This window comes from Rhinatrema bivittatum, chromosome 18 (genome assembly GCF_901001135.1).
Source record: "Rhinatrema bivittatum chromosome 18, aRhiBiv1.1, whole genome shotgun sequence".
NCBI classification, from domain to species: domain Eukaryota; kingdom Metazoa; phylum Chordata; class Amphibia; order Gymnophiona; family Rhinatrematidae; genus Rhinatrema; species Rhinatrema bivittatum.
The window spans coordinates 13,121,627-13,133,670 of NC_042632.1; positions in this window are offsets into that span (position 1 = coordinate 13,121,627).

Consider the following 12,044-nt stretch of genomic DNA (forward strand, 5'->3'; position numbering starts at 1 on the left):
TGGAACCTTGCATTCTGTACCTATAATTTGGGTAACTAAACGCATCATTATGCACTTGTCCACATTAACTTTCATTTGTCATTTGCATGCCCAGTCTCCCAGTTTTGCAAGGTCCTCTTTGCAATTTCTCACAATTCTCTTCTGATTTAATAACTTTGAATAATATCATATCATCAGCAATGTAATGGAAGTGGACCATTGTTGCTGTGCTGTGGTTGGCAGTGGCACAGCCTAGGAAGTGAACACCCTAGTCCTACACTGACAGCTGGCGGATATACCCTGGGATGAGACTGGTCAGGAGCTTCACCTTTACTAGCTCTTTTCCCCACAGGTTGAGCCCTTGGATTCTGGGGGCCAGCAGGCGAAAGTCATTCAGGGTATAAAGTTATAGAGAATCCAAAGTCAGGCAAGGGTCAGAGGCAAGCAACAAACAAGAATTGTGAAGGTCCAGGAAAGGGTCAATGGCAGGTGGCAAGCAAAAATAGTCAAGGTCCAAAAATCAATTCTTGGAGGGAATAGGAGCGAGACAAGAGTATCTCATGAGGCAGGGCAGGCTGGATGAGACAAGGTAAGATGGGGCTGGAGAGATGAGGCAAGGCTGGGCTAGAGAGATGAAGCAGGCAAGGCAAGGACAAATCATTACCTCTTTACCTATAGACTTAAATAAAACTATCATAATGGGTGATTTTAATTTACATATTACCAGTACGTCGCCCACAGTAAATGCCTTCTCAGATGCCATGTTGGCTTGGGTTGGATACAACTTATACAAGCACCCACACACTCAAAAGGCCAAACCCTTGATTTAGTCTTTATTAACCCCACTTATGCTTCTGATATCCAAGAAAAGACAAAGATCATTCCCATACCATGGTCCGATCACTATTTAATTAATTTTTCTCTTAATATAAACTGTTCAAATATTATTAATACTAATGATCACCGTTTCATTGTTAAGCGAAAATTTATCTCTACAGAAACCTTTATTGACGCTGTAGTTCCTAATCTTCCAACCACATTAGCTCCTACTATAGATGAGTCCATTCAGATATGGAATTCTTCAATATCTTCGTCCTTAGATTTAATTGCCCCATTAAAAACAATAAAAATATGACAAAATAAGAAGAAAACTAATGCTCCTTGGTATACCAACTCTTTATACTTTTTGAAAACTTCTCTCAGAAAGCTAGAATGGAAATGGAGACGCAACAAAACGCCGGAAACTAAAAATGCATTTTATTGTCTACTACATCAGTATAACAAAAATATAAATTTAGCAAAAAAGTCCTATTATGCGAATAAAATATCAAAGGCAAATGGTAACCCAAACATTTTATTCAATATTGTAAAATCTAACAGTTACTCAAAATGGAAACTTAACTATTCATGATGCAGCTTCTTGCAATAAAATTGCCAAATATTTCAAATCCAAAGTTTTAGACATATCTAACCAATTGACAAAATTTCCATTACCCTCTTACAACTTTCTTGAAGTTAACTACAGTTGGTCTGAATTTTCTCCAATTACCGAGAATGTCATACAAACCATTATGAGGAAACAAAATCCTTCAAATTCGCCTGATAACCCCTGTTCAGGATCTTTCTTTAAAGCTTTAGCACCCCATACAAGTGACTTCCTTAGTCAATTAGTTAATCAATCTTTGGAATCTGGACATTTTTCAGCCTGTCTAAAAAAAGCTTCTATTCTCCCTATTCCTAAGAATAAATCCAAAGATTCTTATGAGCCTAGTAATCTTAGGCCTATCAATTCACTAACATCCTTAGCAAAATTTATTGAATCAGCAATTCTATCTCAGCTCACAAATTATCTAACTGAAAACGATATTCTACACACTAATCAGCATGGATTTCGTAAAGGTCACTCTACCGAAACTCTTTTACTTACATCCTTTGACACTATTTTTTGGGCTTTTGATTCCTATACAGATTATATTATTGTTTTCTTAGATATATCTGCAGCCTTCGACACTGTAGACCATCAAATTCTCATTTCCATTCTCAAATCCATAGGTGTCTCAGGCTTAGTTCTTCAATGGTTTGTTTCATTTCTATCCGATTGCATTCAGCAAGTCAACATAGATAACCATTTATCCGATCCCTATACTATTGCTTCAGGAGTCCCTCAGGGTTTCTCTTTATCACCCATCCTCTTTAACATTTATCTGTTACCTCTTTGCCGCATTCTTGCTTCTTTAAATCTCCAGTTCAAAATTTATGGTGATGATCTACAGTTTATGGTACCTTATGAAATATCATGGCCACATACTCTTTCTTTAGTATCTTTATATCTAACAACCATTAATACTTGGCTATCCCACAATAGACTAAAACTTAACCCAGCTAAAACTGAAATTATCCATCTGTCATCTATTACGGAAGCAACCAATGGTCCTCCATCTCATCTACTGTTCAAAGGTACTTCTATCCCAATATCCAAATCAGCAAAAAATGTAGGTGTGACCATTAACACCGATCTATCTCTAAAACAACATATATCACTGGTAACAAAGAATTCTTTTTATAAATTGCAACTTTTGAAACAACTTCGACCTCTGCTTTATTTCCTTGACTTTTGCACTATTCTACAATCACTTCTCTTCTCTGGGCTTGACTACTGTAATCCTCTTTACATAGGTCTTCCAGATAGCACACTTCATTTACTTCAATTAGTTCAGAACGCAGCTGCACGTATTTTATCAGGTTCTTCATTAAAAAATCATATTACCCCCATACTTCAGTCCTTACATTGGTTACCGATTAAATTTATTTATTTATTTTTCTTCTCATTAACGGTATCAACCGTCAACTTCAAGTGCTGCTTACACTCATATCTATTGTTCAATGTATTGTTCAATATATTTATTGTCTTTATTAAGTTAATGTTCTGATTCATTTCTCTGTTACACTGTTATGAATTTAAATGTAACTGGTTTGTTATAATGTAAACCGGAGTGAAGGCTATGTCAGCTGTACCTCGGTATATAAACAAATGCTAAATAAATAAAAAAAATAACTAAATAAATTTTATTTGAAACTTTTATATACCGGTATTAGTAAGCATACATCATACCGGTTCACATTGTAACTAATAGGCTGAAATTACAATCAACAGGGAGGGGAAAACCGGGGGGAATATACATAGAGCAGAAAGGCATTGAAGTTAAAGCATTAAAACTGAAACGGGCTATTTACAGGTCTATATATAAAGGCTTCAAACAAGTTACTTACAGAAGTCTATATACAGAAGTCTATATACAAATGGGCTCAATTTAGGTGGGCTGGAGGGGGGGGAGGAGGTGTGAAGATTAATCTGGGTAGGCTTGTCGGAAGAGCCACATTTTAAGTTTTTTTCTGAACTTGGAGTAACATGGCTCCAGCCTGAGTGTGGTAGGGAAGGGCGTTCCATTGTTTGGGGTCTGCAATGGATAGTGCGCGATCCCTGGTAGAGGAGAGGTGGGCTTTTTTTAAAGGGGGAATAGAGAGGGTGCCTTTGTTGACAGATCGGATGGGTCGTTCAGAGCGTATGGGACAAAAGGGTTTGTCAAGCCAGTTAGAGTTGTAAGAGTGGATGGATTTGTGTACTATGGTTAAGATTTTAAAGAGAATACGGGATGCGATGGGGAGCCAGTGGAGTTCTTTGAGTATGGGAGTGATGTGATCGGCTTTCCGTGAGTTGGTGATGACCCTGGCGATGGCATTTTGGAACATTTGTAAGGGTTTGGTGGTGGAGGAGGGTAGACCGAGGAGGAGGGCATTACAGTAGTCAAGCTTAGAGGAGAGGGTCGCTTGGACGACAGTGCGGAAGTCGTGATAGTGGAGGAGGGGTCTGAGTTTCTTCAGAATATTGAGTTTGAAGAAACCTTCTTTGAGGATGGAGTTGATCTGGTTTTTTAGGTTGAGTTGTTGATCTAGAATTACCCCAAGGTCCCTTACAGTGGGTTGGGACATTATGGTGCTGAAAGCTGGGTCGTTGGAGATCAGGGGTTTAGGAGGGAGGTGGGGAGAGATAAGGAGCAGCTCTGTTTTGGAGGAGTTTAGTGCGAGGTGAATGTTGGTGAGGAAGTCATTTATGTTGGCAAGACATGTGCTCCAGAATGCAAGGGCATCTGAGAGAGAGTTGTGAATGGGAATGATGATTTGCACGTCGTCTGCATAGAGGTAGAATTTGAGGCCGAGGTCTGTGAGGAGCTGGCACAGAGGAGTGAGATAAATATTGAAAAGGGTAGAGGAGAGGGAGGAGCCTTGGGGGACACCTTGAGACAGGGGGTAGAGTGTAGAGTTGGCGTTTCCGATCTTGACGGAGAACTTTCTGTTAGATAAATAGGATTTGAACCATAGCAGGGCTAGGCCTGAGATGCCTATTTCAGTTAAGCGGTTGATGAGGTAGTTGTGATTGATGGTATCAAAGGCAGCTGAGATGTCGAGGAGGGCGAGGAGGTAACAGTTGCCTTGGTCCATGCCTATGAGCAAATGGTCTGTGAGGGAGAGCAGGAGAGTTTCTGTATTGAGGTATTTACGGAAGCCGTATTGGGCTGGATGCAGGATGTTATTGTTTTCAAGATATTCTGTAAGTTGGATGTTCACAATCTTTTCCATGATTTTGGAGAGGAAGGGCAGGTTAGAGATAGGGCAGAAGTTGGCGGGGTCTTTGGGGTCTGATGCTGGTTTTTTTAGGAGAGGCTTAACAATAGCTTGTTTGAGGGCATCTGGGACAGAGCCTGAAGAGAGGGAGGAGTTTATAATGTCTGCGATAGGTTTGGATATAGAATTTGGGATGGAGAGGAGGGATTTAGTGGGAATGGTGTCTGAGGGGTGGGATGCGGGTTTGAGTTTTCTGAAAATAGATTCCACTTCTTTGGAAGAGGTCAGTTCAAGGGTTTGGAGGGTTGGAGTAGTGGGGGAAGGTTGAAGGGGGGGTTGAAGGAGATGGGTGTTGAAATCTGCGGAGGATGTTAGTGATTTTTGCGAGGAAATATTGGGCGATTTCTTTGCTCTTGGCGGTGGCTTCATTTTCAGGGATAGCGGGCTGGGAGGATTTGGTGAGGTTGGTAACATAATTGAAGAGGGCTTTCGGGTTGTACATGTACTGGTGGATTCTGGAGGCATAGAAATCTCGTTTGGTTTCGAGGGTGGTTATTCTATAATGGTGAAGGGCGGTTTTGTAGCTTGAGGCGAGTTGGGGGGAGGGGGCTTTACGCCAGATTCTCTCTCGCTGCCTGAGGGTATTTTTTAGGGATCTTAGTTCAGTCGTGTACCATGGTTGGTGGTTTTTTGTGGATTGGGGAAGGTTACGTTTGGAGATGGGACATAATTTGTCAGCAATTTCAAGAGTTATGCTGAACCAGGATGTGATGGCAGTTTCTGGACTGGAGCAGTCGAGGTTAGTAGAGGCGTTGGAGATGGCAAGAGCCAAGTCATCTCCTGAGCAGGGTTTCCTAAAGGTAATGGTGGTGTTGTTTAGAGATGTGAATCGTGTCCTCGATCGTCTTAACGATCGATTTCGGCTGGGAGGGGGAGGGAATCGTATTGTTGCCGTTTGGGGGGGGTAAAATATCATGATAAATCGTTAAAATCGTTAAAACCCGCTAAAATCGTTAAAACCCGCTAAAACCCACCCCCGACCCTTTAAATTAAATCCCCCACCCTCCCGAACCCCCCCCAAATAACTTAAATTATCTGGTGGTCCAGCGGCGGTCCGGAACGGCAGCGGTCCGGAACGGGCTCCCGCTATTGAATCTTGTTGTCTTCAGCCGGCGCCATTTTCCAAAATGGCGCCGAAAAATGGCGGCGGCCATACACCAACAGGATTCGACGGCAGGAGGTCCTTCCGGACCCCCGCTGGACTTTTGGCAAGTCTTGTGGGGGTCAGGAGGCCCCCCCCAAGCTGGCCAAAAGTTCCTGGAGGTCCAGCGGGGGTCAGGGAGCGATTTCCCGCCGCGAATCGTTTTCCGTACGGAAAATGGCGCCGGCAGGAGATCGACTGCAGGAGGTTGTTCAGCGAGGGTTCCGGCGCCTCGCTGAACGACCTCCTGCAGTCGATCTCCTGCCGGCGCCATTTTCCGTACGGAAAACGATTCGCGGCGGGAAATCGCTCCCTGACCCCCGCTGGACCTCCAGGAACTTTTGGCCAGCTTGGGGGGGGCCTCCTGACCCCCACAAGACTTGCCAAAAGTCCAGCGGGGGTCCGGAAGGACCTCCTGCCGTCGAATCCTGTTGGTCTATGGCCGCCGCCATTTTTCGGCGCCATTTTGGAAAATGGCGCCGGCTGAAGACAACAAGATTCAATAGCAGGAGCCCGTTCCGGACCGCTGCCGTTCCGGACCGCCGCTGGACCACCAGGTAATTTAAGTTATTTGGGGGGGGGTTCGGGAGGGTGGGGGATTTAATTTAAAGGGTCGGGGGTGGGTTTTAGCGGGTTTTAGTGTGCCGGCTCACGATTCTAACGATTTATAACGATAAATCGTTAGAATCTCTATTGTATTGTGTTTCATAACGGTTTAAGACGATATTAAAATTATCGGACGATAATTTTAATCGTCGTAAAACGATTCACATCCCTAGTGTTGTTTAAGGGAGTGGGGGTAGTGGGGAAGTTAAGAGGGAGTAAGGCTTCTATGAGGAAGTGGTCCGACCAGGGTACAGGGGAGCAGGTGGGGGGGGGGGGGGGGTGGGATGGGAGGAAGCAATGGTTGATGAATATGAGGTCCAGAGAGTGTCCAGCTTGATGGGTGGGGGAGGCAACAATTTGTCTAAGGCCTATTGCTTGGAGTGCAGTGAGGAATGTCTCACAAGAGGGGGTAAAGGGGGTGGCATCAACATGGAGATTGAAGTCTCCTAGTATGATGGAAGGAATTTCGATGTTAATGTTAAATATAGAATACAGTTCAAAATTTTAATTATTGTTCACTCTCTTATTCATAACTCTAACTCTACTACCCTCTGTTCTCTTCTTCGTATATATAAACCATCCAGACACTTAAGATCAATGAACAAAAATCTTTTAGACATACCATCACCTAGACTGGCACGCCTTGATATCACCAGGAAAAGAGCTTTATATCAGGTCCAACTCTTTGGAACGCTCTACCAGATTCATTAAGATCTATTTCAAACTCAAAACAATTCAAAAAATCTCTAAAAACACATTTCTTTCAAATCACATTTAAAGACTCACCCTCTAAATAATCAATTACCCACCCATATGGCGCATTGCTTCTTTTCATGTTGAATCACTATTTATAATTATTGTTTATTTTTCTCCTCAATTTTTTACTTTATATTATATATTTTTTGTAATTTTTAATATTGTTTTTTATTTCTTATTTTATACTTATATTTCTGGGGGTTTTTTTCAATGATATTGTACACCGTTTTGACTAAACTCTGTTTGTAAAGGCGGTATATAAACATTTTAAAATAAATAAATAATAAAGACAAAGCAGGGAATGCTGAGGCAACACACACTGCAAGGCACGAGACCCATTGCTGAGGCAGGAATTAGTTTAAATACCCTGCCGTGCTGATCTTGAAAGGGCATCCAAGCACACTCACTTGCGTCTAAGGAAAGGTGCGACAAGTCCAGCACATAATGGTGGCATTTAAGCTTCAAAGTGTTCCTGGCAGCGTCCTAGGCTTCAGCGGAGTTCAGAGTAGGTGCAGTGGATCGCAGGGACTTCCTGTGACCAACTAGAACATAACAAGCAAATTTGATCACCTCACTAATTATTCCCATTTCCAAGTCATTTATAAATATTTTAAAAAGCAGTGTTCCAGAATAGATCCCTAGGGCACTCCATGATTCACCTTTCTCCATTGAGAAAATGTACCATTTAAACCGTACTCTCTGCTTTCTTTTAACCAGTTCTCAATCCACAATAGGACACTGCCCCCGTCCCATGATTTTTTAATTTCCTAAGAAGTCTCTCAAGAGGGACTTTGTCAAATGCTTTCTGGAAATCCAGATACACTATATTAACTGGCTCACCTTTATCCACATGTCTGTTTATGCTCTCAAAAAAATGTAGTAGACTGTTGAGGCAAGACTTCCCTTGACTAAATTCATGTTGGTTTTCTCCCATTAAACAATGCCTATCTATATATTCAGTAATTTAGCTATGATAGTTTCTACCATTTTGCCTGGCACAAATGTCAGATTCATGGATCTGTATTTTCTTGCATCACACCTGGATCCCTCTTCAAAAAGTGGTGTTATATTGGCAACCCTCCAGTCTTCAAGTGCCATAGACAATTTTAATGATAATTTACAGTTTACCAATTGCAAGTCTGCAATTTCATTTGTCAGTTCTTTCAGAACTCTGGGATATATGCTATCTGGTCCAGGTGATTTGCTACATAAATTTATAAACCTCTATCATGTGTCTTCTAAGTTATCTCTTTTCTAAGCTAAAGAACATTATAATTTCCTTAACCTTTTATCCTAAGGGAGTTGATCCACCCCTATAATCATTTTTATTGCTCTTTATACTTCTTCTAATTCTACTATATCTTTTTTGAGGTACAGTGATCAGAATTGCAAACCTTAGGCATCATAATGGGGAAGTCACAGGGGCCATGTCCCTGCCCCCCCCCCCCCCCCCAAATAAATTTCAACTGGCAAGCCTTCTCTCCTTCTGCCCATCCTGGAAATAGAAGACATTGGTGACAGTGGATGGCGCAATCCTCACTCACCAGCTCATATTTTGTCACAAAAAAGAGCTCTTTCATTGTGTCCTCCCTATTCTCTCCTCCCCTGTCAGTGCCTGAATGGCGCAATTTGAACCATGTGGTACAAAGCACAACACTCAGCCCCACCTCCATCATTGGAGGAGAGAGGAGGGAAGAGAGAGGACTCTACAGAGGAGCTCTTCTTTGTTTCAAAATAATATGACCCAATGAGTAGAGGATCCAGAGGGGGCAGGAAGCATGTGAACTGGGATCACTGTGGAGTGAGTGAAGGGTTTGGAGGGGGGAAGGAGTGAACTTGAGAGTTTGGGAGGAGGGAATAAACAGGGGAAAATAAGGGGTTGGGGCAGAGGGAAGGAACCAAGATTTATTGGGGAGGGAGGGAAAATACCAGCATACCTCTCCACTCCACCCACCAGCATCACACTTCTCTCTCCCTCATCTACCTTTTCTCCCTTCAGCCTCTCCCCTGAGCCCCAGTCTCTCTCTACTCTTGCTCCCTTCAGCTTCCCTTAATACCCTTCCTCTTCCTTCTTCCTCCCTTTTCCACCTCCTCTTCTTTTTCAGCCCCCTCCTTCTCCTTGCCCCTGTTCCCACCCCATCTCTACCCCACACAAGAATAAAAGTAAAGGCACTACAGGACCAACATAGTACCATATGTTAGGGCTGCAGAACCTTTATTTTCTTGGAGGCAGGCCTCTCTTCCTGGTCCCCAGATCTCTCCTCTTTCTCCCCTGACTCCCTGTCAGCCCCTTCTTCTTTCTCTTGCACCCCCATCTATATCCTCCATCCTACTTCAGCATCCTACCTCTCTCCCTATCCCCGCTCCTTGCTCTGTTCCCATCTTCCTCTTTTCCCCCATTTCTCCCCCTCTTCAGCACCATACATCTCTCCCTATCCCCCATCTCTACTCTCTCTCTTGCTCTCGACCCTTGTCCCATTCCCCCTTCTATCCCTTCAGTCTCCCTCCTCTCTACTTCCTGCCTCCACTCCTACCTATCTCCCACAAAACAAAACAAAATGACAAAGGCTCAGTGGCTCCAACATAATACCATATTATAGGGCCAATGCAATAAAGTGTGCCCAGCCCAGCACACAGGTTAATGAGCATTCGGATACACGTTTTGGACATGCATCTATATTCCTCAATGCAATAAGGGGATCAGTTCATCCAAAATGCTGTAGCTATTAGCTCTTATCACATGTAAAATCCATGTATATGAGGCTATTAGCTATTACCCGCGATGCAAAAAATCCCCATGCACCCGAGGTGCACATTTTAACACATAAAATTTTACATCTACACTGGAGCAGGCATAAAGTCTTCCCACGCATCAAGGACTCAACTTAAAAAAGCAAAACAAACTGCTTTTCTATGGTTCCTCTTACTTAGTATCATCACGATTCTACATAGGAAGAACCACAAGAAAACTGCACCATGCGAAAAATAGTCTTGACAAAAAAAAAAATTTGGGGGTGCACAAGATACACCCAAAATATACTTGGTCCAGGTCATGTATATTGTGCGTATTGTACTGTAAATTAACTACCACGGGATAAAATGGATGCTCGTTAATTGAGCGTCCGTTCCCTAAATCACACACACCCACACGTCTCCTGGGCGCAAGATGACATGGACATGCTAGAGACACGCAATTTATCCCCGGTGTGTCCTTTCTAGTGCAGCAGATCATTTGCTTGTTGCATCGAGCGCCCAGGAGAGTTAATTGTGAGTGCGTTAAAAAATTTGCGCCAAGTTTGGACAGACGTTTTTAGCGCATCTATATTGCATCGGCATATATGTGGGCATTGTCGAGCCTTTGTTGTTTGTCTTGTGGAGGTGTTATTTAACATAACAGCCCTCACTCTTGGTACTTGATGACAATCTCCATGCAATACAGAATAGTTGCTTAATACTGACATTTCTATTAGTAATGCTGTTTTTTTCATTTTCTCTTTTAATGCTATGTCTGGTTTTTTTTTAGCATCGGGCTTTTATTTTGTCTGGGAGTGACTAATTATGCTCTATGATGTTTGCAAAGAATGTATGTAAGATAGAATGACAAACTATAAATGTAATGCAAAAAATTGGCAGTGGAAATGTGGGTGGAGCTTAGGTTGGAGTCAGGACCAGAGCTCGGGTGTTTCTTCCCAAACAGAAGTGTGTTCTAATGCCCCTGTTGTAAACAATGCTCAAGGTGTGGTTGTACCATGGAGTGATATGGAGGCCTTATGATATTCTCAGTTTTATTCTCAATTCCATTCCAGCCTTTTTTATTTTATTTATTTATTTATTTATTTAAGAGTTTTTATATACCGTCATTAAGTTATTTACCATCATAACGGTTTACAATAAGGCACCTATATCAAAGAAAGTGTAGATCCTAATTTACATGGATGGTGCCATTGTGGTTCGGTAACAAACAATAATTAAGAATAATATGGGTTGTGCTCAGGAAATTACCTTTAGAGAAATTCCCTTGGGGGGTTAAGTGTTTTATGGTACTTCATCCTGATGGTTTGACTACAGTTAAAAGTGAGTGCACTAATTTCCAATAGTATCTGGAAAATATGCTTTGAGTGCTCTGAGTCCGGTTTAGCCTTATTTATTTGCCTGCGTCATTTTCTTTCTTGAAGGCTTGTTTGAAAAGCCAGGTTTTGAGTTGTGTTTTGAAAAATTTATGATTACTCTGGAGTCTTAAGTCAAGGGGCATTGAGTTCCATATTGTGGGACCAGCCAGAGATAGTGCGCATTCCCTAACTTGGGTAAGTCTTGGTAAGTAATGATGGAATCATTAAAAGAGCTTTGTTTGCTGATCTTAAATTTCTGTGAGGGATGTGTACTCGAAGTGCTGTGTTCAGCCACTCTACTTTTTCGTCATGGATAAGTTTGTGTATTAAGCAAAGTGCTTTGAACTGAATTCGCTGTTCTATGGGTAGCCAATGTAGTGTGGCAAGTGTATCTGTTATGTGGTCTCTTTTACTTTTTCCAGTGAGAATTCGAGCTGCAGCGTTTTGTAAAATTTGTAGCGGTCTTATTGTAGTGTAGGGTAGACCAAGCAGTAAAGCATTGCAATAGTCCGTGCTGGCAAATATCAGAGATTGGAGTACTGTATGGAAGTTTGGCAGGGATAGTAATGATTTAAGTTTTCTCAGTATCATGAGTTTAGCATATCCTTCCTTTACCTTTAGTGAAATGTGTTGTTTGAGGTTTAGTTCAGTGTCAATTATTACGCCGAGATTGCGAACTTTCTCGGCTAAATCAATTTTTTGGTTGCTATTGAGAATTTTTGGAGTTTGTGTAATATTCATGTTTTTCCTTTCTAAGTGTATGAATTCTG